The sequence below is a fragment of the Pongo pygmaeus genome, chromosome 23 (genome assembly GCF_028885625.2).
Source record: "Pongo pygmaeus isolate AG05252 chromosome 23, NHGRI_mPonPyg2-v2.0_pri, whole genome shotgun sequence".
Lineage (NCBI taxonomy): Eukaryota > Metazoa > Chordata > Mammalia > Primates > Hominidae > Pongo > Pongo pygmaeus.
This window is the reverse complement of record NC_085931.1, coordinates 36,546,167-36,571,037: the sequence shown is the minus strand read 5'-3', so window position 1 is coordinate 36,571,037 and position 24,871 is coordinate 36,546,167. Positions and strand designations below refer to the sequence as shown.

Sequence of the window (24,871 nt, the reverse complement as noted above, 5' to 3'; positions counted from 1 at the left end):
CCCCGGGGCTGCCAGCCTTCCCAGAAGGCCTTAGCAGAATGGGACAATGCGGGGGAACTCCATGTGGGGCCTCACCCCTCATGTCCTACCCCCTCAGAGGCCCAGGGCCAGCTCCACTGACCCAGGGCCAGGAGCCAATCCCGCCGGACAGGCTTTGTCAAGACTTAATTTAAGCAAGTGTTCTTATCGCCATACTCCAGTCCGGGCCCAAAACATACACCTGCCTCCAACTGCTGTTTTAAGCCCATGAGGTGGCCATAGACACTTGGAATTCACGGTATAATCTCGAGTCTCCCCTTAAGGGGGAGAGAGGCTAGGGAGAGAAAACGCAACCCCAAACCCAGGAGATGACTTGAAACGGTTTTCTCGTACACATACTGGATCGGAGTAGTGGTCCCATGGGAGCCTCAAGGCTTCCCCCACTACCGTACAATGTCCAGTTTTAACACAGCACCTGTTTCACAGAATACATTCCCAAGTCTTTGTGGCGCCCCCCAGACCACCTGTCCTAGCGACCCTCCCCGCTTCTATATCCTCCTGTCAACTACACTGACCTCCAGGATACACCCTTCCAAGCACATATTCCCACCTCAAGAACTTTGCACATGCTCATTTGAGGCACTCTGCCTCAAATGCTTTTCCTTCTGCATGGCTCACATTGTCACCTAAAGTCTTCTCAATGTGGCTGTGCTCACTCCCTATTTAAACTGCAGCTTGACTCCCAATCCCACCCCACTCCTCCAGAACACAGCCCCTATGAAGTCCAGAATTCTCACGTGTTCTCTTCACTTACTGTAGTCCTTAGTGCCTAGCACATACTTAGCTTTCAACCAACTTTTGTTAGTTCAGGCACAGCAGATCACACCTGAGACACCAGCACTTCCGGAAGCCAAGGCAGGATGATCACTTAAAAGCCAATATAGTTCCAAAAAAGCCTGGGCAACATAAAGACGCTGTGTCCGGAATTTGCGGCTTCTTGGTCTCGCGCACTTCAAGAATAAAGCCGTGGACCCTCGCGGTGAGTGCTACAGTTCTTAAGGATGGTATATCCAGAGTTTGTTCCTTCTGACGTTCGAACGGGTCTGGAGTTTCTTCCCTCTGGCGGGTTCGCGGTTTCACTGACTTTAGGAGTGAAGCTGCAGGCCTTCGCGGTCAATGTTACAGCTCTTAAAGGTAGCGCCTCTGGAGTTGTTCGTTCCTCCTGATGGGTTCGCGGTGTCGCCTGCTGCAGGAGTGAAGCTGCAGCCCTTCGCAGTGAGTGTTACAGCTCACAAACGCAGCATAGACCCAACAATTGACCAGCAGCAAGATTTATCGCAACGAGCGAAAACACAAACACGCCCCACAATCCGGAAGGAGACCCGCTCGGGTTGCCACTGCTGGCGCCGGCAGCCTGCTTTTTTTCCTTATCTGACCCAACCCACATCCTGCCGATTGGTCCATTTTACAGAGAGCTGATTGGTCCGTTTTACAGAGAGCTGACTGGTCCGTTTTGACAGGGTGCTGATTGGTGTGTTTACAAACCTTTAGCTAGACACAGAGTGCCAGAGTGCTGATTGGTGCGTTTACAATCCTTTAGCTACACATAAAAGTTCTCCAATCCAGCAAACCCCCCCCACCCCCACCCCGGCCCACCCCAGCCAACTCGGGAGCCCAGCTGGGTTCGCCTAGTGGATCTTGCGCTGGGGCCACGGGCTGAGCTTCCTGTACTAATCAGCGCTTGGGCAGTCGATGGGACCGGGTGCCCTGGAGGCTCTGGCTGCACGCGATCCCACCAGTGGCGGGGCTCGGGCATGGCAGGCTGCAGGTCCCGAGCCCTGCCCCGCGGGGAGGCGGCTGAGGCATGGTGAGAATTCGAGCGCGGCGCGGGCGGGCCAGCAGTGCTGGGTGACCCGGCGCACCCTCCGCAGCTGCTGGCCTGGGTGCTAAGCGCCTCACTGCCCGGGGCCAGCGGCGCGGGCAGGCCGCTCTGAGTGCGCAGCCTCTGACCACCCGGAACTTGCACTGGCGCCGGTTCCCGCCCGCGTCTCTCCCTCCACACCTCCTGGCAAGTAGAGGGAGCCGGCTCCGGCCTCGGCCAGCCCAGAGAGGGGCTCCCAAGTGGAAGGGTGGACTGAAGGGCTCCTCAAGCATGGCCAGAGTGGACGCCTAGGCGGAGGAGGCACCGAGAGTGAGCAAGGGCTGCTAGCATGTTGTCACCTCTCAACCCCATGTCTAAAAAAAATTTTTTTTTAATTAGCCAGGTGTAGTGGCAGATACTTGTGGTTTGCAGTTATGTGGGAGGCTGAGGCAGAAGGATCACTTGAGCCCAGGAGTTCAAGGCTACAGTGAGCTGTGATCACGCCACTGCTCTCTAGTCCAAGTGGCAGTAATAGACTCTGTCTCTTAAAAAATTAATTAAAATAAAAGTTAAATATTTGTCAAATGAGTAAGTAGGTAAGTGAATGAATGAATGAACAGTTAGAAATGAGCCTGAGAAGGGATAGAGCAGCAAGTCTGGGCAGAGATTTCTGATGTCTGCCTGTGCTGTCTGCATCCACACATAATAGGAAAGCATGTTTATCATAGCCTGAGTTCACATCCTTTGAGACCCCAGGGAGCTCTCTGAGCCTCAGTTTTCGTAGCCGTGCAATGAGAGGACACCCACATATCAAGCATGTGCTGGATCCCTGGTAACCTCTCTCAATCAGATTTTCACTTTCCCTTGACTCCACGGTTAAAACCGGACTGAAGACCCCAGCCCAGCACCCAGCACAAGACAATTCACCGAACTTTTAGGAAGAACCAACTGTGTGCCAAGCACCGATATAGATCCTTACTCCTAAACTCCCCCATGACCCTCAAATTCCTACTGGACCTGGAATTTCATTATATTAAAATCCATGATCACATTTCATTCCCACAATAGGACTACATGGTTGGCATCACTCCCATAGAACAGACAGACTCAGAGAGGTTGAGACACTTGGCTGAGGTCCCCCAGCAAGAAAGCCAAAGTGAGACTTACCCCCAGGTGTGCCTGACTCTTGCCACACATGCTCAGCTTCCCATCAAAGCTCCACATCAGTGATGGTAAGAGAGGACCAATCTGTGGGTGCCAGGCCAAGCCTCAGAGGTGCCCTATGTCCTGGTGGCAAGGTGTGGAGCCCTAGGAAGCTGGCTCAAGTAGGTACTTTCAGGGGTAGGGCAGGGCGTGCAGGGGACACTGGTATTCACTTAGCATCTGTTTGGTGTTAGTCACAGCACAGGGTGTGTGGTAGTTGGGATCAGAAAGGTTAACAAATTGGATCAAGGTCACACAGGAGGAGGTGAAGATAACCTAAGTGCCTAAATCCATGTATTTTTTCTGTTCCACTCTGAGATTTCTGCCCTTCCTCCCTTGCAGGAGGGGACACAACAAAATCAGGGCTATGGATAATGGTACCACTAGGATTTCTGCATTGCTCTATACTGAGGACTTAAGTAGATAACATCATTTACTCTTTCCATCCGAAGAGGTGGATTCTCTGAGTAACACTATCTCAGGACACTCAGGCAAAGGGAGGGGATGTGTCTTGCACCCAGCCAGGAGGTGGTGGGGCTGATTCTTGGACCCAGATGGTCTGACTTTAGAGGCTGAGCTCACAGCCACTTTAGCACACTGGCCTCCCAGCATGGACCGCCACGTGTGCCTGGCACACGGCAGCTTCTCAATAAAAGCTGTTTCCTTCCCCTCCCTGGCTGTGACTCCGCCATCCTTCATGTGCCTGTGGGGACACCTTCCTCCATGACACCATGCCTGAGGGTGCCAGCCAATGTCACCCTGCAGGATTCTATGACAGCCTCCTGCAGCCTCCACCCAAACACCCGCTGTCACCTGCCCTTCCCTCCACTGGCCACAAGGCTTAGGTCACTATTTGGATCTTTATTAATTCAATCTTCATTTAGAATTCTGTCTTACCCATACTCTGGTAGGTGAGTGTAAGCATGTAATTCCTCAGCTGTTCCACAAGGTTCCTGGAGGCAGGCAGAGGGGTTGGCCACCGAGAACACCAGCACGGAGCTTAGATGCTCAGCAGGAATGATCTGACTGCCTGACACCTGGTTTCTGTGATGGTCATATCGGAGGCCAGAGGGAAAAAAAGGATGCGGGGAGAACTGAAGACACCACCTTCAGATTCCCCCTCCATCTCTTCTACCTTGCTCTATATCTGGCTGCTGACCCTGTGGACTCTTCCAATGGACTCCCTCACTTTCGATCTTCCAGGTGGGTTCAGCTAATGGGAATCATCCACTAGTAGGAGATCAGAGGGCATCTGTGTCTTCACTCACTCTCCGTCCTGGATGACCATGGTTGCCTGCTTCCCTCTTCCAAAGGCGCCTTCAGGCTGCTCTCTCTACTCTCTCCCCTCTCCTGTTGCGGCAGCAGCTCCCTCCTCTGACAATTCAGGCCCAGAAAGTAACAGCTCCACTGTTGCTATCCACAAAGTGCTGCAGCATCCCTCAAGGGAGGTGGCAGCAAATATTTTCTGTAAAGCGCCAGATAGGAAATCTTCTGAGCATTGAGGCCTGTAGGTTCTCTGTTACAATGACTCAGCTCCACCCTTGCAGCTCCATACTTAGTACGTAAATGAATGGGCATGGCTGTTTCAATTTGACTTTATTTTTAAAACCAGGCAGAGAGTTGGATCTGGCCATGGGCTGTCATTTGCTGACTGTTACCTTAATGCTACCATTGCATCCTGCCCCTATTTTGGTAAACAGTTTTTTTCCTAAACTCCTCAAATGGACCCACTGGAGTGAGCCCTCTGCACCCTACTATAGCTCTGACTTTACAGCTGCCTCACCCCAAGAAGGAAAAGAACTTCCCAGGAGAGGATTGAGTAATGGGAACAAGACTACCGCTCTGACATCCACCTGGCATGCCCTCTCCAAGGGCCGCCTTCAGGCCACACTGCTGTGTGCCCCAGGAGCTGACCACTAGGCATTGTGCTCCCTACCCCCAGGCTCTCTTGCTCTCTGGCTTCCCCTCGTTTGGCCAATGGAAGGCTCTGGGAGGACCTGCATATGAGAGGAACTAGCGGTCAGGGTATTTAGTTCCCACTCTACCCACCTCTCTCTGTATCAGGCCCTAATTTTAGAAATGCTGTGTTTCTCCATCTACAACCACAACACCCTTCAAGTGGTCCCTGTCCACCAACTCCACCTATCTCTGTGTTCCTAAATCACCCTTCCTCTCCCTTGTCCCATACAGCCCCAAGGCTAGTAAGGTATTCCCACCACTGCTTATCTCTGAGGGCTTCAACATGCTTTGTTGGTTCCCCTAACCCTGCACACATTTCTTGGGAGAGTTCTTTCATTAAAAAGGCTCTTCAGGATACCAGTTGAGGGTGCTGTTTTCTAGTGGGACCTTGACTGATACAGTCCGGGGAAGTAGGTTTTAACTCACATATCAATCTTGATAGACAGATAGTGGCTGCCTCGTGGGTTACATGGGAAGGACTCTGAGCTTTTATCTGGGCTCAGTGGAAGAAGGGTGCTCTGATTGATTATTAATGTCTGCCCTGGGCGTGGAGGGAGGGAATGGTGCATAAGTGCTATCTATTGCCATCCACGGGCTAAATGGACAAAAAAGACTCATGATTCATACGAAGTCCAGCCTACTTCACCCAAACCTGGAGTTTGGTGGCCAAAGAGCCAGGCAATAATGAAAAGGGACTTTGCCCAGCACGCAGATCCTCTCCCTAATCAGGCAAGAGCAGCTTGCCAGGGATTCAGGCCACACTCACAACAATACACATGAAGGTGAGAAAGGGGAGAGGGATGAGTGAGAAACAAGGGCAGGAACGTTGATGGAGGGAAAATGAAATGTTGAAGAGGGAGGGAGGAAGGAAGAGAAAAGCAGGTGGGGTGGTGAGATGAAGAAGAATGGCAGGCAGGGAGCAGCAGGTGTGAAGGCTGCCAGAAATGCCCCTCAGCATCAGAACCTGGGGCCTTTACATGTGGAGAAACCCCAGAGACCCAGCTCACTTCACAGGGAATTTCCAGTATAGACAGTCAATGAGTTCCCTCTTGGTCATGTCCATTGACAGGGAGGTCACTAATACATAGGACATTTGGAGTCTGCTCTAATTGTGTTTCTTCCTTGGAACCAGAGCTCCAAAAGGCCCTCAGAAGCCATAAAACCTACTTCTCCTATATCCTGGCATCCATAGACCAGGGAAGGGAAGTGACTTTCTCGAGGTCCTACAGCGGCAATAGCAGAACCAAGGTCCTCATGTCCCAGTGAATAAAGTCTGACGCTTTTTCTTCCTTCTCAGAGAGCTACCTCCCCAGGACAGTCACCTAGTGGCCTCAGTTCCACTCTCTGGAACAACAGACCACGAGGTTAACCCCTTTTCCAACTGAAATGATGGAATCTGCCCCCAGTTTTCTCATCTGTCGCCTTCAGCCTTTTCTCAGGGGACATGGCTCCCAGTTTCTTCAGAACAATGCTCACTGTCTCCTGGGACTTTTCTAACCTGCCTTCTGCCACAGAAGTGGACATTTCACTCTGCAAAGGGTTGACGAGGGTACACACAGCAGGCTTCCTGCACTTCCATGGGTCCACAACAGCCCTGGAAGTCTTAGATCTAAGTGTGGGCCTCACTATGCCTGTTGTCACACCTCTCAGGTCACCAACTCCTCCGTCTGTCAAATGGGGATGCAGTTTTTCTTGCCCAGTTCATGGAGCGGTTTGAGTACTAGATGCTCCACAGGCCTGTGAGCCATTTCTGACGTTATTACCATGTCCTTGGCAGCAGCTATGTCCCCGGTTGACTCAGATTCAGTCCCAGGCAGATTAAAATCTTCAAATGCTTTGCATATCAGTGGCTGACAAGTCAGTAGCCCCACCCCACCCTGTCAGCCTCCATTGCTAAATCATGCAGTGGGTGTTTCTATGAGAAATTAGAAAAACAAATCTCAGCTCCTCCAGCCCATTGGTTCTCCCCTCTCCGTATCATGGCTGCTCCACTGACCTAGGCTGGCCACACACTCCTGGCCACCCGGTGAGTCATCAGGCCACTCTTACAGGATGATGAGATGCTGGACCTCACAGATGGGCCTCGTGGCTGAGTGCCAGGATGGCCAATAATGTTTCTTTCACCTGCCAGCACCAACTGATCTGTAGTTGGGGGCTGCCCAGAGTGTTGTATTCAGAAACATTCTGCGCTGTGCCTGGGCTGAACAAGACAGCATGCTGTGATTGACTAGCAATGTCTGCCACGGGTGTAGGAATGGCTAGGGATGGAACCTGTGCCAAGTATTTGCCATTTCCAGCCTAGTGTTTCCCGGCCACCATGAAGCAAAAAGCTGGTTAGACTTTTGGTAACAGGTTCCCCTGACTGATTTTAGGGATTGAGTGCTCCATCAAAGGGCTAATTTTCTTTTCTTTTCTTTTCTTTTTTTTTTTGAGGCGGAGTCTCACTCTGTTGCCCAGGCTGGAGTGCAGTGGCACGATCTCGGCTCACTGCAAGCTCCACCTCCCGGGTTCACGCCATTCTCCTGCCTCAGCCTCCTGAGTAGCTGGGACTACAGGTGCCTGTCACCACGCCCGGCTAATTTTTTTGCATTTTTAGTAGAGACGGGGTTTCACCATGTTAGCCAGGATGGTCTCGATCTCCTGACTTTGTGATCCACCCGCCTTGGGCGTGAGCCACTGCGCCCAGCTTCAAAGGGCTAATTTTCTGTCTACTACTGTGTTGCTACCTAGAGCTGTATTAATACAGTAGCCACTAGCCACAGGTGGCTTGTTAAATTTAGATGAATTCTAACTAAATTAAATCAAAAATTTAGCGTCTCAGTTGTATGAGCCACGTGGTTCATGGCTACCATGTTGGACAGCACAGATACAGAGGATTCCTATCATCGCAGAAAGTTCTGTGGGACAGAACTCACCAAGTGGTGATTGTGCCTGCCAATGGACATTTTTGGAAACATCCTAGAGACATTTTGGGTTGTCACAACTGGAGAGGAGGTGCCACTGACATCTACTGGGTCAAGGACAGGGATGCTGCTACACATTTTTCCGAGCACATGACAGGTCCACAACAAAGAGATATGCAACCCAAATGTCAATAGTGTCTACGCTGACACTGGTCTAGAACGCTGGTCTGGAAGAATCATGACAAATGGGAAGGAGCATCAAGAGAAGAGGGCAACATCATTTTTGCTTTGAATAATAACTAGATGTAACAGAGAAAGAACTGAAAAAATGAGTCATCCACTGTTGGCAGAAAAACAAGCAGAAAAGCAAGTCACTAAACCTCTCTGATGCTGAGTTTCCTCCTCTATAAAACTGGGACTGTATCACTACCCTGCCTTGATCATCAGTGGATTAAATGAGGTAATGAATGTGAAAAAGCTTTCTTATCTGTCTCTGTGAAACAATGCCGCACAATTTATTATCTCAACGGATGTTGTTTATTACATTATGCTGAACAGTCCAGTCTCTGGCAGGAAGGTATTGAGTCCTGCTTTTATTTAACCCTGCATAACCTGGGGTCACTCCAGGCTCCAAATCTTACTTCCTGGCCTGTAAAGTGGGGCTAATAACTTACGCCCAAGCTCACTGGAATATTAAGCGTGAATGAGACATTTAATCCTATCAAGCAAGCATCTCTCCCTCAACGCAACAGTTAATCCAGCTGCCTTCCACGAAATTGAAACTCAAACCCCAGCTGGTACCCAAGAAACAGCTGAAGATGCATTCCATCTTTTATGGGCAGAGAAAAATTCACTTGAAACCCTGAACCTTGAAATTCTTGCTACGCTACGCATGAGCGCTAGCCAAGTGGTAAACTCACTTTGCCGATTCTTGAGGATCTTTCCTCTGTTGCCAGAAACTACAATTCTTAAAAGTAAATCAGCATCAGGGAGAAACACAGTGAAAAAGAAGCAGATAGGGAAAATTGAAACTGGATGAGTCAGGCTGTGGGAGAGGAGAGATTCATATGAAGCTAATGGTGTCTCCGGATCCTTCAGACTGAATGAGATGTGTGTGTGCGTGCATGTGGGTGTGTGTGCGCGTGCGTGTGTGCACACGTGCGTGTGTGCATGCGTGTGTGTGTGCGTGTGCACGTGTGCATGCGTGTGTGCGTGTCTGTGTGTGTGCGCGTGCGTGTGTGCATGTGTGCGTGTGTCCACGTGTGTGTGCACGTGTGTGCGTGTGTGCATGCTTGTGCGTGCGTGCGCGCGTGCTTGCGCGTGCGTGCGTGTGTGCGTGTGTGTGCGCGTGTGTGTTCATGTCAGAGAGAAAGAAATCTACCTTGATGTCCAAGGCCCTTGTTTGTGTAATAAAGTTCGTTTTCTGCCAGGCACAGTGGTTCCAAGCCTGTAATCCCAACACTTTGGGAGGCTGAGGAGGGTGGATCACGTGAACTCACAAGTTCGAGACCAGACTGGGCAACATGGTGAAACCCCGTCTCTACAAAAAGTATAAAAATTAGCCGGGCATGGTGGTGCACTCCTGTAGTCCCAGCTACTCAGGAGGTTGAGATGGGAGGATGGCTTAAACCTCGGAGGCAGAGGTTTCAGTGAGCCGAGATTGTGCCACTGCACTCCAGCCTGGGTGATAGAGCCAGCCCTTGTTTCAAAATAAAAATAAAATAAGATGCAATTTATTTTTGATGCCCCCATTCAAATGAGAGCTGAGGTTTATCTTTTCCTTAAGATCTTGGTGGGGGGGATAATATGGTGGATTTGACTGTTATTTCTAACATAAGGGGCTCTTGGTTGCTCCCTGAACACCAGCCGTGACAGCAGGGGCTGATCTTGGCCCAACACTCTTGCTGCAGGGCTGTGTGTCCTTGAACAAGTGGCTTTCCCTCTCTGTGCCTCAGCTGCACCATCTGTCAACAGGAGGGGTTGGATTTGGCAGCACTCTGGAGGGGAGGGGGATCCTTCCTGGTCTCAAACCCACCTCCTCCATTTTTCAGATAATTTAATTTCACTTTGTTTATTTTTATTTTTATTTTTGAGACGGAGTCTCTCTCTGTCCCCAGGCTGGAGTGCAGTGGTGCTATCTCGGCTCACTGCAAGCTCCACCTCCCGGGTTCATGCCATTCTCCTGCCTCAGCCTCCCGAGTAGCTGGGACTACAGATGCCCGCCACCACGCCTGGCTAATTTTTTTGTATTTTTAGTAGAGACGGGGTTTCACCGTGTTAGCCAGGATGGTCTCGATCTCCTGACCTCGTGATCCGCCTGCCTCGGCCTCCCAAAGTGCTGGGATTAAAGGCGTGAGCCACCGCACCCGGCCACTTTAACTATTAAAGATATGCCACACACCACAGCAGCTAACCATGTGCTTCAAATGGGCCATTCAGACAGTTGTTTGTATCTACCAGGACCCAGTGAAGGGCTGTCTCACTGTAGCCTTGTAGGCTCACAGCCCCAGGTCCCTATCTTTTGGCAGCTGGAAGTGGTTCTGCTCAGTTTTGAGGCCCTCCATTCCCACCTCAAAATGCCACAGAAAGTCTTGATCTTACCCCTGGAGGAACACCTGTCCAATAAAATCTTTGCGATAGTCAGACCCTAATAAAGTGCTGTGCATGTTTTCCATGTTTGTGAAACATGGAAATTCCATGAGTTTTGACAGGGCAGGTGCTGAGCAACAGCCTTCTGTGGTTTTGTTAGCTCAAGTGAAAGGAAAAGCTCTTCTCCTTTCACCAGAACCACCTGTGAGGTTTAAAATCTGTGGATTTCTGGGCCCCTTCCCCCAAGACTGTTCAAAAGGTCTAGGATGAATCCAGGAATCTGCATTTTAAAACAGCTCCCCCCGCCTCCTGCCCCACATGAGTCTAAAGGGTGGGTCGTTAACGACCGTCACTTCAAGAAACACCTTCCTGGATGCTGAATGCTAGGAAAGATCTCAGAGGTGGTCTAGCCCAATCCCCTCAGGTTTTAGAAGGAGAAACTAAGTTCTGACTGGGGAGAGGACTCGTCCAAGGTTACAGAGCCCACACGAGGATATTCAAGGTGACCAGGCCTGGAGGCAGGTGACATCAAATATTTGTTGATTGGTAACATGCAGCCCTTCAAAAGCCAGGAGACCAGGAGACTCCCTCTCCTCCTCCTCTTCCTCCTTCTCCCCCCTCCTCCACCCAGTTGGCCTTTTCTTCTGGCCTTTTCCTTTGCTATTCTTCTTCTCCTCCTCCTCCTTCTCTTTCTCCTCCTGCTTTTTTTCCTCCTCCTCCTTCTCTTCTTCTCCTTCTCCTCCTCCTCTTTCTTCTTTTTTCTCTCTCCTCTCCACTATTATTTTCTAGAACTCATCCATAGCCTAAGAGTATATAGACCCCTCTCTTTTCTGCTCCCAAGGTACACACTGGACATGGTACCCAGGCACAGGAGAATACAACTTAGGTCAGCAATGGATACAGCACCCAAGGCAACCATTATCCTTGTTGGAGTCTAGAAGCCCTAGTGGGACACTCAGCCTCCATGAGCTGGTGCACTGAATGAGGCAGCATCTTTTTGGACAGCCACAAAGTGAAAGTAACAGCCTCGTTTTCCAGGCCCTACAGGATAGAAGCCCAGGCCCCGACACTTGCGGGTTGAGGCCAGACTGGACAGCTTGGAGCCGACTGGGAGCCGACTGGGCTCCCCACTCTGGGCCTCCCCACTCCTGGCCTCCTCCATGGAAAAGCTGCAGGAAGGCAGCAGCCCAGAGGCCTGTAGCTGGTGAGGTCTTCTCCTCTCCTGGGAGAGAGCTCCATGTCAAAGCATAGCCCCCTTCTGCCCCACTACGGGGCCACTGAGACCTGTGAATCTTCTTCATTCAAAGAAATGCCTGCTATCCGGGGTGCCAGATAAGACACCTTCCCTCAGACAGAGCTCAAGGAAGGTGGCATGAAATTGAAACCTTCGGCCATGAACTTCCATTGCCCTTCCCCCAACACTCATACATGCTTAATTTGCAGTTTAAAAAAGAACATTAGAATTAACATTTTGACGCAACAGGGTTGGAAACACGAAAGGGGAAGCCTAGCTCTTCCCTGACCATAACTGAACACCAGTTAAGCAGAAATTACTGGTAGTTGAGGAAAAATATAAACCCTGACGACTGCGGGCAAAGGTTCACAGTGGAGATTAACTCATGATCCTAACCACATTTTTAAAAATTATTAGCGAACAGCTGGGGCCAGAGGAGAGTGATCCTTAAAAATGTCCATTTGCCCCAGCATTTTGTTCTCAAATCCTTCCACCGAAACACTCTTGTTTTCAAAGTGAGCAGCACGGGCAACCGGCAAAGGAATCAGGCCTCGGAAGCTCTCAACACCAGAAAGGCCTAAAATAGACCAAAAGATCGGAGGCCTGCCACCGCAGCCCCCAACAGGGCATTCCAGAAAGTTACAACTTGCCGATCAGCTCGCAAGGTGCCCGTCTAAAACCCAGCCCAATAGTACCTTCTGCAAAGAGAACACAGGTCACAGGAACCACGACTAAGACGTCTCCCCGGGTGGCCGCGAAGGGACCCCACCAAGCCGGGAAAGCAGGAGCGAAGGAGCACCCTGTCCACACACGCCGACACACATCCCTTCCCCTTACTGCCCCTCCCCGACCCGTCCTCCCCCCACCCTCCTTCTGGGCCAATGTGATAGCAGCAGCTGAGTCGACCAGTCATTTCTAAAATTAGCTTGTGAGCTCCAGGTCTGGCCAGGAGACGGCAGCCCGGGGTGGCCGTTGACCAGGCAGCCGAGACCATGGACATATTTGGTGGCCCCTGAGCAGGGAAGGGGACAGCTCCGGACACAAGCACATGCTCTCTCGTCATCCCTGTCGCAGGGCAGGCCACACACCCACACTCCCGCCTCTGCCCACACAGATAACCGGAGGCTGCAGGAACTGTTTGAGGAGGAGAGTTGGCCGGTTCTACATTCCAGGCGGACACTGGAAGAAAATAACTTGAATGAATGCTGGTGTGTCGTGGTAAACAACCAGTGCATGTAAACATACCTTATGTCTAGGTAGTGGTTATCGCATGCCACGCACCGAGGGCTTTCATGAACTCACTTAATATTCCCTATGAGGTAGGGTCTTTCCCCAGCCCCACTTTACGAGTGGGGAAATTGAGGCACAAAGAGTTAACCAACTTGCCCAAGGCCACGGAGAGCCAGAGTTCAAACCCAGGCTGTGCTGGCCCTAGAGGAAACAACAATCTTAGACACAACAGCAAACTAGGGGCTATGAAAAAGTGCTTTGGGCCTGGCACGGTGGCTCACGTCTGTAATCCTGAAACTTTGGGAGGCCGAGGTGGGCAGATCACAAGGTCAGGAGATCGAGACCATCCTGGCTAACACAGTGAAACCCCGTCTGTACTAAAAATACAAAAACAAAATTAGCCGGGCGTCGTGGCAGGCGCCTGTAGTCCCAGCTACAGGCGGAGCTTGCAGTGAGCCGAGATCGCGCCACTGCACTCCAGCCTGGGTGACAGAGAGAGACTCCGTCTCAAAAAAAAAAAAAAAAAAAAAAAAAATTAGCTGGGTGTGGTGGTGGGTGTCTGTGATCCCAGCTACTTGGGAGGCTGAGGCAGGAGAATTGCTTGAACCCAGGAGGCGGAGGTTGCAATGAGCCGAGATCGCACCACTGCACTCTAGCCTAGGCGATAAGAGACTCTACCTCAAAAAAAACAACAACAAAAAAAGTGCTTTGTCCACTGCCTAAAAGGAGAAAAGTACAGACTTCAATAAATTAGATAAACCATGCAAGTCCATGCAGCTAGCAAAGGGTAGAGTCACGACTCAAATCCAAGTCTTTCTGGTTCCAAAGACCACAATCACCCCAGCATGATACTGCTCCTGTGAGAATTGTTTCAATAATTGCTATGTGGTGCTGCTCCTCTTTCCCCAGAGCTCATCGAGCAATATTTTCCCAAAGTACTCACTTTCTCCGAGGTCTTGAAAATTAGCATTCAATCAGAAGTTCATTGAAACACTAAGGCAAGGCTGCTTAGAAAATGGCAGTCTAGGCCGGGCATGGTGGCTCACACCTGTAATCCCAGCACTTTGGGAGGCTGAGGTGGGTGGATCATTTGAGGTCAGGAGCTCGAGACCAGCCTGGCCAACATGGTGAAACCCCATCTCTATTAAAAATACAAAAATTAGCTGGACGTGGTGGCGGGCGCCTGTAATCCCAGCTACTTAGGAGGCTGAGGCAGGAGAATCGCTTGAACCCAGGAGGCAGAGGTTGCAGTGAGCGGAGATCGCGCCATTGCACTCCAGCCTGGGCGACAAGAGCAAAACTACATTTTGAAAAAAAAGAAAAAAGAAAGAAAAAGAAAATACAATATACATGAGGTTGAGGAGGGGTCCCTGGGGCCCCCAGTGGAGAGTGGCATGGGACATTGAGGCCGCACCAGGGAAAGAGTTTGGAGACAGGTCCCGGTGAGCTGTTTTCTCCAGGTTGTGCTAGATCATTTGACATTGAAACAAGAACCTCCCTTCTCCCGCCCCTTGCATCACAAGTCCTCAACCATCAGCTCCTGGGCTTTTCTGTCCTTGCTGTCTTTCCGACGCTGTTGGTCTGACACTTCATGACAACCAGAGTTGACATGCAGAAATGATTCTCTGGGCCCAGGGCTGGGGCTCTCTTAGGCCAGTGATGGTTTGTTGACTTGAAGGGAACTCCCTTCCCCAAGGAGTCAACATGGCATGTGTTTGCTCCATTCACCTGGTTGGTACCTGTGGTGGGTGGATTTTTGCTACACAAGACGACCAAGTATTACCTTGAGCACACTGTGATTTAGTGCAACCCTTAAAAGCAAGATTTTGTCACCCAGCTGAGCACTTATTGTCCAGTCTTCAGGCTTCATTCCCCAGGCTGGGAGAAAAGACGAGAAAGTGGAGGCTTTCTTATCAAGGCATCCAGAGAACCGGCTGCTTTGGGCTCATCTGATCCAGTTGGCGTGATGTCATGGAAAGAGTGGATCGTGGTGCTATTCTGTTGGGTGTCAGGATAGTTCAAGTGGCTGTGGGTTTATCTGGGCAAAGACCAAGGGAATCATCACTTTACATACTTGCCATGGGGTTGCTGTTCTTCCTTTCCCCTGGAGATTTGGCCTCTCCTTAGGCTAAGGAGTTCTGGATCCACAAAACAGCCAAAGGATTGTGACATTTTATATGGACAATTGACTTCTGTCTCTTGATCATCCCTAATTTTTTTTTTTTTTTTTTTTGAGACGAAGTCTTGCTCTTGTCCCCCAGGCTGGAGTGCAATGGCGTGATCTCTGCTCACTGCAACCTCCGCCTCCCAGGTTCAAGTGATTCTCCCGCCTCAGCCTCTTCAGTAGCTGGGATTACAGGCGCCTGCCACCATGCCCAGCTAATTTTTGTGTTTTTAGTAGAGACGGGGTTTCACCGTGTTAGCCAGGCTGGTCTTGAACTCCTGACCTCAGGTGATCCGCCCGCCTCGGCCTCCCAAAGTGCGGAAGCCACCGCGCCCGGCCCCTAATTTTTTTCTTTAAATGTTCTTAGAGTCTGGGTCTCACTCTGTCACCTAGGCTGGAATACAGTGGCCTGATCATGGTTCACTGAAGCCTCAAACTCCTTACCTCAAGCGATCCTTCCACCTCGGCCTCTCAAGTAGCTGGGACTGCAGACATACAACACACCACCCGGCTAATTTTTCTAAATTTTTGGTAGAGATGGGGTCTGGGTATGTTGCCCAGGCTGGTCTTGAACTCCTGGCCTCAAGTGATCCTCTCACCTCAGCTTCCCAAAGCGTTGGGATTACAGGCATGAGCCACCATGCCCAGCCCATCCTTAATGTTTTTAATGGTACAAATGGAGTGGACCCTTGTTGGTGGCCCATCTATTCTGCCCTTAGAATGCGACATTCTGTTAATTGTCTCCATATGTCTTGTGAGCCGCTCCCACCTTGTCACTAACTAGGATGAGTGCTGCCACCTGGCCTCTATCATTCCGGGGTCCTGTCACCTCCATTGCTATCGGGGAGCCACATGGGTATAGAAATCCCCCTTCGTTCGTGGTTTCACTTTACAAGATTCCAGTTACCTGCAGTCAACCACCATCCAACAATCGGTGAGTATAGTACATTAAGATGTTAGAGAGAGACAGCACATTCATGTAGCTTTTATTACAGTACAGGTATATTGTTATAATTGTTGACTTTATTATTATTTTTATTAATCTCTTACTGTGCCTAATTAATAAATAAAACTTTATCATATATAGGGAGGTATATAGGGAGGTTCAGTACTATCCACAGTTTCAGACATCCACTGGGGGGCTTGGAAGGTATTCCCTTCATATAAGGGGGAACTACTGTGTGTGTGTGTGTAAGAGAGAGAGACAGAGACAGAGACAGAGACAGGCATAGACAGAGAGAGAGAGAGAGAGAAGCTGTCCTGTGTGCCCATGGGTAGGATATGACTGTATAGTGAGCATGGAAGCTTGTGAGTATATGTGCATGGATGTGCATGGATGTGTGTGTTGATAAACTGGAGAACAGGCCTATGTGTGTTCGTGTGTACAACAATCATGAAAATCCATCCATGCGACCACTGCAGGGGCCTCACTTGTGTGCCACCGTCCCTGTAGCAATGAAGAGAAACTGTCTCTGTGTCTCTTGAGGCTGGTTCACAGTAAATGCACGGAAACTGGACTGGAGCGAGTGTCTGAAGACCTACTCCTGCATCGTGCTTTCCCTAGATGTCTGTCTGTCCGTCTACCTGTCTATCCTCCAGCAGTCTCTAGCCTCCTGGTTCATTCCTGGCATTGAGTAGGTGCTCATGGACTCTGGTGAACAAAGTAATGAGTGAACAAAGGCTGCAACCAGGAGTGTGGAGGAGGAAGAGATGCAGAGAAAGCCCCACTGAAGCCCACTCTCTTCCCTCAGCAGGAGATAGGACGTCTGCACAGAGCTCTGGATGTGGGCTAAAGGGTGTGGGCTTTGGAGCCAGTCCCCATCCCAGCCATCACCATGTGCCTTGGGAAAGTGGCTTCACCTCACTGGACCTCAGGTTCCCCTCTGTAAAATGAGATTCTTATCCTTCTGACTGTTACAGTCCACGTGGCCCATAGTACATGCTCAGTGGATGTTTGTTGAATGACTGAATGACTGCGCTTAGGTTTGTAAAAGGCTTTCCTACCACTGGCGCTGTCTGCAGGGGAGAGCCACCACTAAAATTCTCAGCAATGTGGGTGCTCTCTCTCCCAGTGGCCTTCATGTGTCATGGGCCCCTAGTGGGTGGTCTGGCCTTATTTAATATATCCCCTCAAGTATGCTGACGTCTCTGAGCTCTTTGATCTCTTCCTTCACCATCTACTGCAGGAATCCTGCATCTCAACCCCCCCTTAGCACAGGCTGAGCTGAATGGGAAGTTCACCAGCACGGCGTTTCATGTCCCTGACCCAACTGTGTCTTGTGGATCTGCAGCTCTGCTGTCTAGAAAACTATGTCACATACATGGACATCAAGAAAGTGGTGACGCAGGCCAGGTGTGGTGGCACACACCTGTAATCCCAGCACTTTGGGAGGCCGAGGCGGGAGGATCACAAGGTCAGGAGGTCGAGACCTTCCTGGCTAACATGGTGAAACCCCATCTCTACTAAAAATACAAAAAATTAGCCAGGTGAGGTGGTGGGCACCAGTAGTCCCAGCTACTTGGGAGGCTGAGGCAGGAGAATGGCGTGAAACCAGGAGGTGGAGCTTGCAGTAAGCCGAGATCACGCCACCGCACTCCAGCTTGGGCAACAGAGCGAGACTCCACCTCAAAAAAAAAAGAAAAAAGAAAAGAAAAGAAATAAAAGAAAAAAAAGAAAAAAAGAAAGCGGTGACGCAGGTGTCAGAAGAAGCAACAGGAAGGACCAAGTCCCCTCCCGCAATTTTAACTGAAACACCCACTCCTTCACTTTTGATGCTGGGGCTGGCATGACTTCAACAGTCAAATGTGGTAAGCTCATTTCCTGGAATGGCAATGAATTTGGGCACAGCAACTACAGGGTAGATTCATGGTTTACGTGCTCTCTGAGGAGTTAGAGCCCTGGTCCTTACACCTGGCATCAGCCTTCAACCTCAATCCTATCTGCCACACACCGAGAATCTCCTATCATCTAAACCAGTGGTTCTCAAATGGGGCGGTGCGGCGGTTGGTGGGGGGGAGTAATTTTTGCCCTGAAGGTACCTTTCTTTGGCAAGGTCTGAAGACATTTGGGGTTGTCGATTTGGAGTGGGGAATGCTACTGGCGTCTAGCAGATAGAGGCTGGGGTGCTGCTACTTATTCCATGATGCAAAGGAAAACCACCTTCTCTCCAACAAAGAACCTGGCCTCAACTGTCAATGGTGTTGTGGTCAAACCCTCTTGACACAGTTATAACCCCAGGCTCCTGAGGAGGGAGAGGGCATTTTGTCATAGCTCACCAGTACTATCAAAAAGTCTATACCATACACACTGAGGGCAGGATGTGGGAGGAAGTATGTGTGTATTCGTCTGGCAGTCACAGCAGAAAAGACATCCTCAAATTGGTTAATCTAAGCAGAGTTTAATAAAGACAGTATTTGCGGCCAGGTGCGGTGGCTCACACCTGTAATCCCAGCACTTTGGGAGGCCGAGGCGGGTGGATCACAAGGTCAGGAGATCGAGACCATCCTGGCTAACACGGTGAAACCCCGTCTCTATTAAAAATACAAAAAATTAGCCAAGCATGGTGGCAGGTGCCTGTAGTCCCAGCTACTCCGGAGGCTGAGGCAGGAGAATGGCATGAACCCAGGAGGCAGAGCTTGCAGTGAGCTGAGATCGCGCCACTGCACTTCAGCCTGGGCGACAGAGTAAGACTCCATCTCAAAAAAAAAAAAAAAAAAAAAGACACTATTTGCATTTAGGAAAACCAACAAGGAGTGTAGAGGCCTCAGTGGCTAGCAGTGACAGAAAGTCTTTTCCACTTCTTGGGCTGAAGGAAGAAGGAGTATGTGGCCAGGAAACCTGCAGAGAGAGGCTGCCTGATGAGCTGTGGCTGACAGCTGCAGGAACAGCTGGCTCAATACTTGGAGGGAGGAGCCTGGGGAACGTGACTGCAATTTCCTTCACCTCTTGCCCTCTGTTTTCCTGAGAGGCCTCCTCTTTCTGAACCCCAGCAAAAGTCAGACACTAAGGGAGCCTGCTGTTCCAGTCCACGTGGGGAAGACTCCTGGGACAAAACATTTTAGCATATTACATGGGTACCACAAGTCCACTGTGGACAAGCTAAAAGAAAATAAATCCCTTGGCCGGGTACGGTGGCTCACGCCTGTAATCCCTGCACTTTGGGAGGCCAAGGTGGGAGGATCACCTGAGGTCGGGAGTTCAAGACCAGCCCGACCAAGATGGAGAAATACCGTCTCTACTAAAAATACATAATTAGATGGGCGTGGTGATGCATGCCTGTAATCCCAGCTATTTAGGAGGCTGAGGCGGGAGAATCACTTGAATCTGGGAGGCAGAGGTTGCAGTGAGCCAAGATCACGCCATTGCACTCCAGCCTGGGTAACAAAATCAAAACTCCGTCTCAAAAAAAAAAGAAACAAAGAAAAGAAAATTATCTGACTTTAATTTTAAACTCTTGTCTTTCTGAAGTGGAAATTAGTAACCTGCAGTTCCCTGGTTACTGATAACATCGTACATCTTTTTGGGTTTTTGGGCCACTTTTGGATTCTTTTCTATGAACTGTCACTTTGTGTCTTTGGCCCATTTTTCCACCGGATGAACTGATTTCTTATTGATTGATGGGAGTTGTTTATATGTTATACCTACTAGTCCTTGGGTCATACATATCCCAAATATCTTCACTCAGTTACATGGCTTGTCTTTCATTCTGTGTGTCTTTCAGTGAAGAAAAGTTAAATACTTATCCTTCCTTGCATTTTTGGGGAGGAAGGGTTTTCCTCTCTAATTTTCCATTTTTATTTTCTGTTTTGTTTGTTTATGACAAGGTCTCACTCTGTCACCTAGGCTGGAGTGCAGTAGTGCAATCATAGCTCACTGCAGCCTTGAATTCCTGGGCTCATGTGATCCTCCCACCTCAGCCTCCGGAATAGCTGGGACTACAGGCACACACTACCACGCCCAGCTAATTTAAAAAACTTTTTTTTTTTTGTAGAGATGAGGTCTCACGATGTTGCACAGGCTGGTCTAGAACTGCTGGCCTCAAGTGATCCTCCCACCTCAGTCCCCTAAAGCAGTGGGATTGATTATAGGTGTGAGCCACTGTACCCAGCCTTAATTTTCAACTTTTCTTGATACTAGTTTGGTAGTTATTCACTATTTCTATTTTTTCAGTGGTTGCCATAGAATTTTTAATATGCATTTTGAACTTCAAGTCCAAAATGTATCCATATTTTACCCAGTTGACATTTCTTAAAGAGTTAGGCAGCCTGAATCAAAATGAATAAGAAAACGCTTCCTCCTTTTTGCAGTTACCTTACTATGACTCATGTTCATTACTGGTTCCCTCTGCCATGTTGATCTTTGGTGAGGGGGCTAAGAGCTTAAACCTCCAATTCTGAAACATGATGATGAACCTTGGAACTGCCTCCAAGTGCAACGTTCAGAGCAACTCTGAAAGGCAGTAAGAATCAAATACCAGGGACTTGCGTCGGTGACTTCATCTTCCGGGCCTGATGAAGAATGAGCTCAAGACAATAAGAATCTGAAAAGTGAAACCCCTAGAAACACTAAAGGAAATTTTAAGAGTTAGACCAGCTGACAAAGAGGTAATACTAACGGCACCTCTACCAGGTGGAAAGGAGACTTTTTTTTTTGAGACGGAGTCTCGCTTTGTCGCCCAGGCTGGAATGCAGTGGCGCGATCTCAGCTCACTGCAAGCTCCACCTCCTGGGTTTACCCCATTCTCCTGCCTCAGCCTCCCGAGTAGCTGGGAATACAGTCACCCGCCACCGCGCCCGGCTGATTTTTGTATTTTTAGTAGAGACAGGGTTTCACTGTGTTAACCAGGATGGTCTCGATCTCCTGACCTCATGATCCGTCCATCTTGGCCTCCCAAAGTGTTGGGATTGCAGGCGTGAGCCACTGCGCCCGGCTGGAAAGGACACCTTGAATCTGCTTCTCCCTGAAGCAGACAGACTATCCAAAAGCAGGAGCATCAAAAATTCCAAGCGTGGCCAGGCACAGTGGCTCACGCCTGTAATCCCAGCACTTTGGGAGGCCGAGGTGGGCGAATCATTTGAGGTCAGGCGTTCAAGACCAGCCTGGCCAACATGGTGAAACCCTTCTTCTACTAAAAATACTTAAAAAAATTTAGCCAGACATGGGTGCTGCACAACTGTAGTCCCAGCTACTTGAGAGGCTGAGGCAGGAGAATCGCTTGAACCTGGGAGATGGAGGCTGCAGTGGGCTGAGATCACACTACTGCACTCCAGCCTGGGTGACAGAATGAGACTCCATCTCAAAAACCAAAAGCAACCAAACAAAAACCCAAGCGCAAAGCTAAGTTTGAACCCCTAGCACACCCACACCACATGTGGTTTGAGTTGTGATTGGTGTAAATCTATACATTTAAACACATTTCAGTTACATAGATCTTAAGCGTAGATCTTTCCTTACCTAGTAGCTGCACCTTGACTGACCCACTGGGTAGGTTTTGAGGGCATGAGGAAGGGCAGCACCCCCATTCCCTCCTGCCTTCTGCAGGAACCACCGGCTTTGCTGGTGCTTATCACTTCTGAAAATGAGAGACAAGAGGTCCCCTTCAATGCCTGGGCTGCAGACTTCATGGCATTCCCCAACCTGGTATAGTGAGCTGTAGTTTAAAATATGCTGTGGTGGATCTACAAACAGTTCAAAATATTCATAGAAATAAAAAGTCAATCTGCATTGTGAGAATACTGTATGTTGCACACCGTTCTGAGCGCTTGGTATGTTTCTACTTACAACCTCCTCAGAAAACCTGTAATGGATATGGGGTGTGTCTTATCATCATGCCCATTGTATAGATGAAATGGTGCAGGTCCCTGGGGGTTACTGGGAGCTACTTTCAGGACACCCTGGGAGCAAGTTGAGGAGCTTGGTATAGCTCCTAGACAAACTGACTCCACCTCCTTCTGCCATATATTACCTCCAGGCAGAGATTGGGTTTACACGCTATCAAATTGGGACTGTGTCTACACCTAGAAGGGTAAATGATAAACTGGGCATTTTACCCAGATACTATGGCTAAAATATAAAAATGTATTAAATAAAATCCAGTCATTTCGGATATCCGTAAGCTATGCAAAACGCTTCCTTGCTGTGCTTCTCTGCCTTCATTTCCCATTTCCCTTCTCAAATTACAGACCCATTAATATGAGCCTCTAATCTCATTCCAGTTAAAATGGCTTTTATTGGCCCAGCATGGTGCCTTATGCCTGTAACCCCAGCATTTTGGGAGGCCGAGGCAGGTGGATCACTTGAGGCCAGGAGTTGGAGACCAGCCTGGCCAACATGGTAAAACCCCGTCTCTACAAAAAGTACAAAAATTAGCAGGACTTGGTGGCAAGTTGTGTGCTTGGTGGCACACAACTGTAATCCCAGCTACTAGGGAGGCTGAGAGACAACAGTTGCTTGAATGCGGGAGGTGGAGGTTGCAGTGAGTTGAGATTGCGCCACTACACTCCAGCCTGAGTGACAGAGCAAGTCTCTGTCTCAAAAGATAAAATAAGAAATAAAATAAAATGCCTTTTATTGAAAAGACAGGCAATAATGAATGCTAGTGAGGATGCAGAGAAAAGGGAATCTTCATATACTGTTGGTAGGAATGTATATTAGTATAACCAGTATGGAGAACAGTTTGGAGAACAATATAGAAGTGCCTAAAAAACTAAAAATAGAACTGCCATATGATCCAGCAATCCCACTGTGAGGTATATATCCCAAAGAAAGGATATCAGTATATTGAAGACATTCCATGTTTATTGCAGCACTATTCACAATAGCCAAGGTTTGGAATTAATCTAAGCTTCCACCAACAGATGAATGGTTAAAAAAAAAAAAATGTGGTACATACACAGGGTGGAGTACTATTCAGCCATAAAAAAGAATGAGACCCTCTCGGCTGGGCACGGTGGCTCATGCCTGTAATCCCAGGACTTTGGGAGGCTGAGGTGGGCAGATCACGAGGTCAGGAGATCGAGACCATTCTGGCTAACATGGTGAAACCCCGTCTCTACTAAAAATACAAACAATTAGCCAGGCATGGTGGCAGGTGCCTGTAGTCCCAGCTACTCAGGAGGCTGAGGCAGGAGAATGGCATGAACCCGGGAGGCAGAGCTTGCGGTGAGCCAAGATTGCGCCACTGCACTCCAGCCTGGGTGACACAGCGAGACTCCGTCTCAAAAAAAAAAAAAAAGAATGAGACCCTGTCATTGGCAACAATATGGAAGGAAATGTAAGACATTATGTTAAGTGAAATAAGCCAGGCACAGACAGACAAGCTTTGCTTGTTCACACTCATTTGTGGGAGCTAAAAATTAAAACAATTGATCTCATGGAGATAGAGTTGAATGATGGTTACCAGAGGCTAGGAAGGGTAGTTAGTATGGGGATGGAGGGCGGGCAGTGGGGATGGTTAGTGGGTGTGAAAACATAGTTTAATAAATAAGATCTAGTATTTGATAGCACCATAAAATGACTATAGACAACAATAATTTATTGTACATGTTAAAATAACTAAGAGTATAATGGGGATGTTTGTAACACAAAGAAAGGATAAACGTTTGAGGTGATGGATACCCCACTTTCCCTGATGAGATGTTACATATTGCATGCCTGTATCAAACTGTCTCGTGTACCCCTGAATATATACATCTACTATGTACCCACAAAAATTAAACATCTAAAAAAAACAAAAAAAAAGAGCCATTAAATTTCCCCTCATGGATTTCATTAATTATGTGCACGTCCAAAACTGTGTATGTGAGCACGAAGTAAAAGCTGAAGGTTTTATTTGGTGAATCCGATCTCTGGAAATAGCCTGAGTAATTTGGGCTGAGAAACTTTCTTTTTTATTTTAAGACAGGCTCTCACTCGGTTGCCCAGGCTGAAGTGCAGTGGCCCAGTCACAGCTCACTGCAGCCTCCACCTCCAGGGCTCAAGCAATCCTCTCACTTCAGCCTCCCGAGTAGCTGGGACCATAGGCATGTGCCACCATGCTTGGCTAGTTTTTTTTATTTCTGTAGAGACGGGGTCTCGCTATGTTGCTCAGGCTGGTCTCAAACTCCTGGGCTCAAGTGATCGTCCTGCCTCAACCTCCCAAAGCACTGGGATTACAGGCATAAGCCACTGCGCCTGGCCTGAAAAACTCTTTTTTAGAACTCCAATATCCAAACTGGTAAAAGTGCCTAGAGAAAGAAAGCCTTGCAGTTGTTAGATGGCTCTCCTCAAATTCAGTACATAGTTGAGGGGCTCCTGCATCCAGGAACTCACAGTTTAAAGGGGGACATTAACATGATTACTCATAATGCAAGGCAGGAGGGACCTAGGACTTGGAAGGTATTTCCTTTTTGCAGCCTCAACATGTCACTTACCTCTAGTCAGAGACGGAGGATGTTTTTGGCTTGGATGACCTTTCAGGATCCTCTAATTCGATCCTCGTAACATAGGAGTGAGAAAACTGAGGGCCAAAGAGGTTGTCCAAAGTGATGATGCTGGGAATTGAGATCCTGATGCTATTTCCCTCCTTCTGGCTCCCGAGGGGGTGACTTGATTTCCGCAGGTCTTGAGAGGGGTTGGAGTGCTTGTTTGAACCCCCATATCCAGCTTCCCTTGGTTATATAACACATTAGACCAAGGGTTCCATGACGGTTGTCGCCTCCAGCCCATGGACCTGGCTACACACTCCATAGCTCGGTCACCTGTCAACTAT

General features: G+C 49.1%; 1 protein-coding gene across 5 annotated transcripts in view; it reads right to left on the bottom strand.

The window, feature by feature from the left end:
- The window catches only part of MYO18B (myosin XVIIIB), a 318,984-nt gene extending 306,409 nt beyond the window's left edge, over positions 1-12,575 (bottom strand). For all 5 annotated transcript variants that reach the window (XM_054469702.2, XM_054469701.2, XM_054469703.2 and 2 more), the window contains exon 1: positions 12,424-12,575. The gene's annotated coding sequence lies outside the window, so the exon portion shown is untranslated. The remainder of the gene's footprint in view (positions 1-12,423) is intronic.
- Between the last annotated feature and the right edge of the window lie 12,296 nt (positions 12,576-24,871).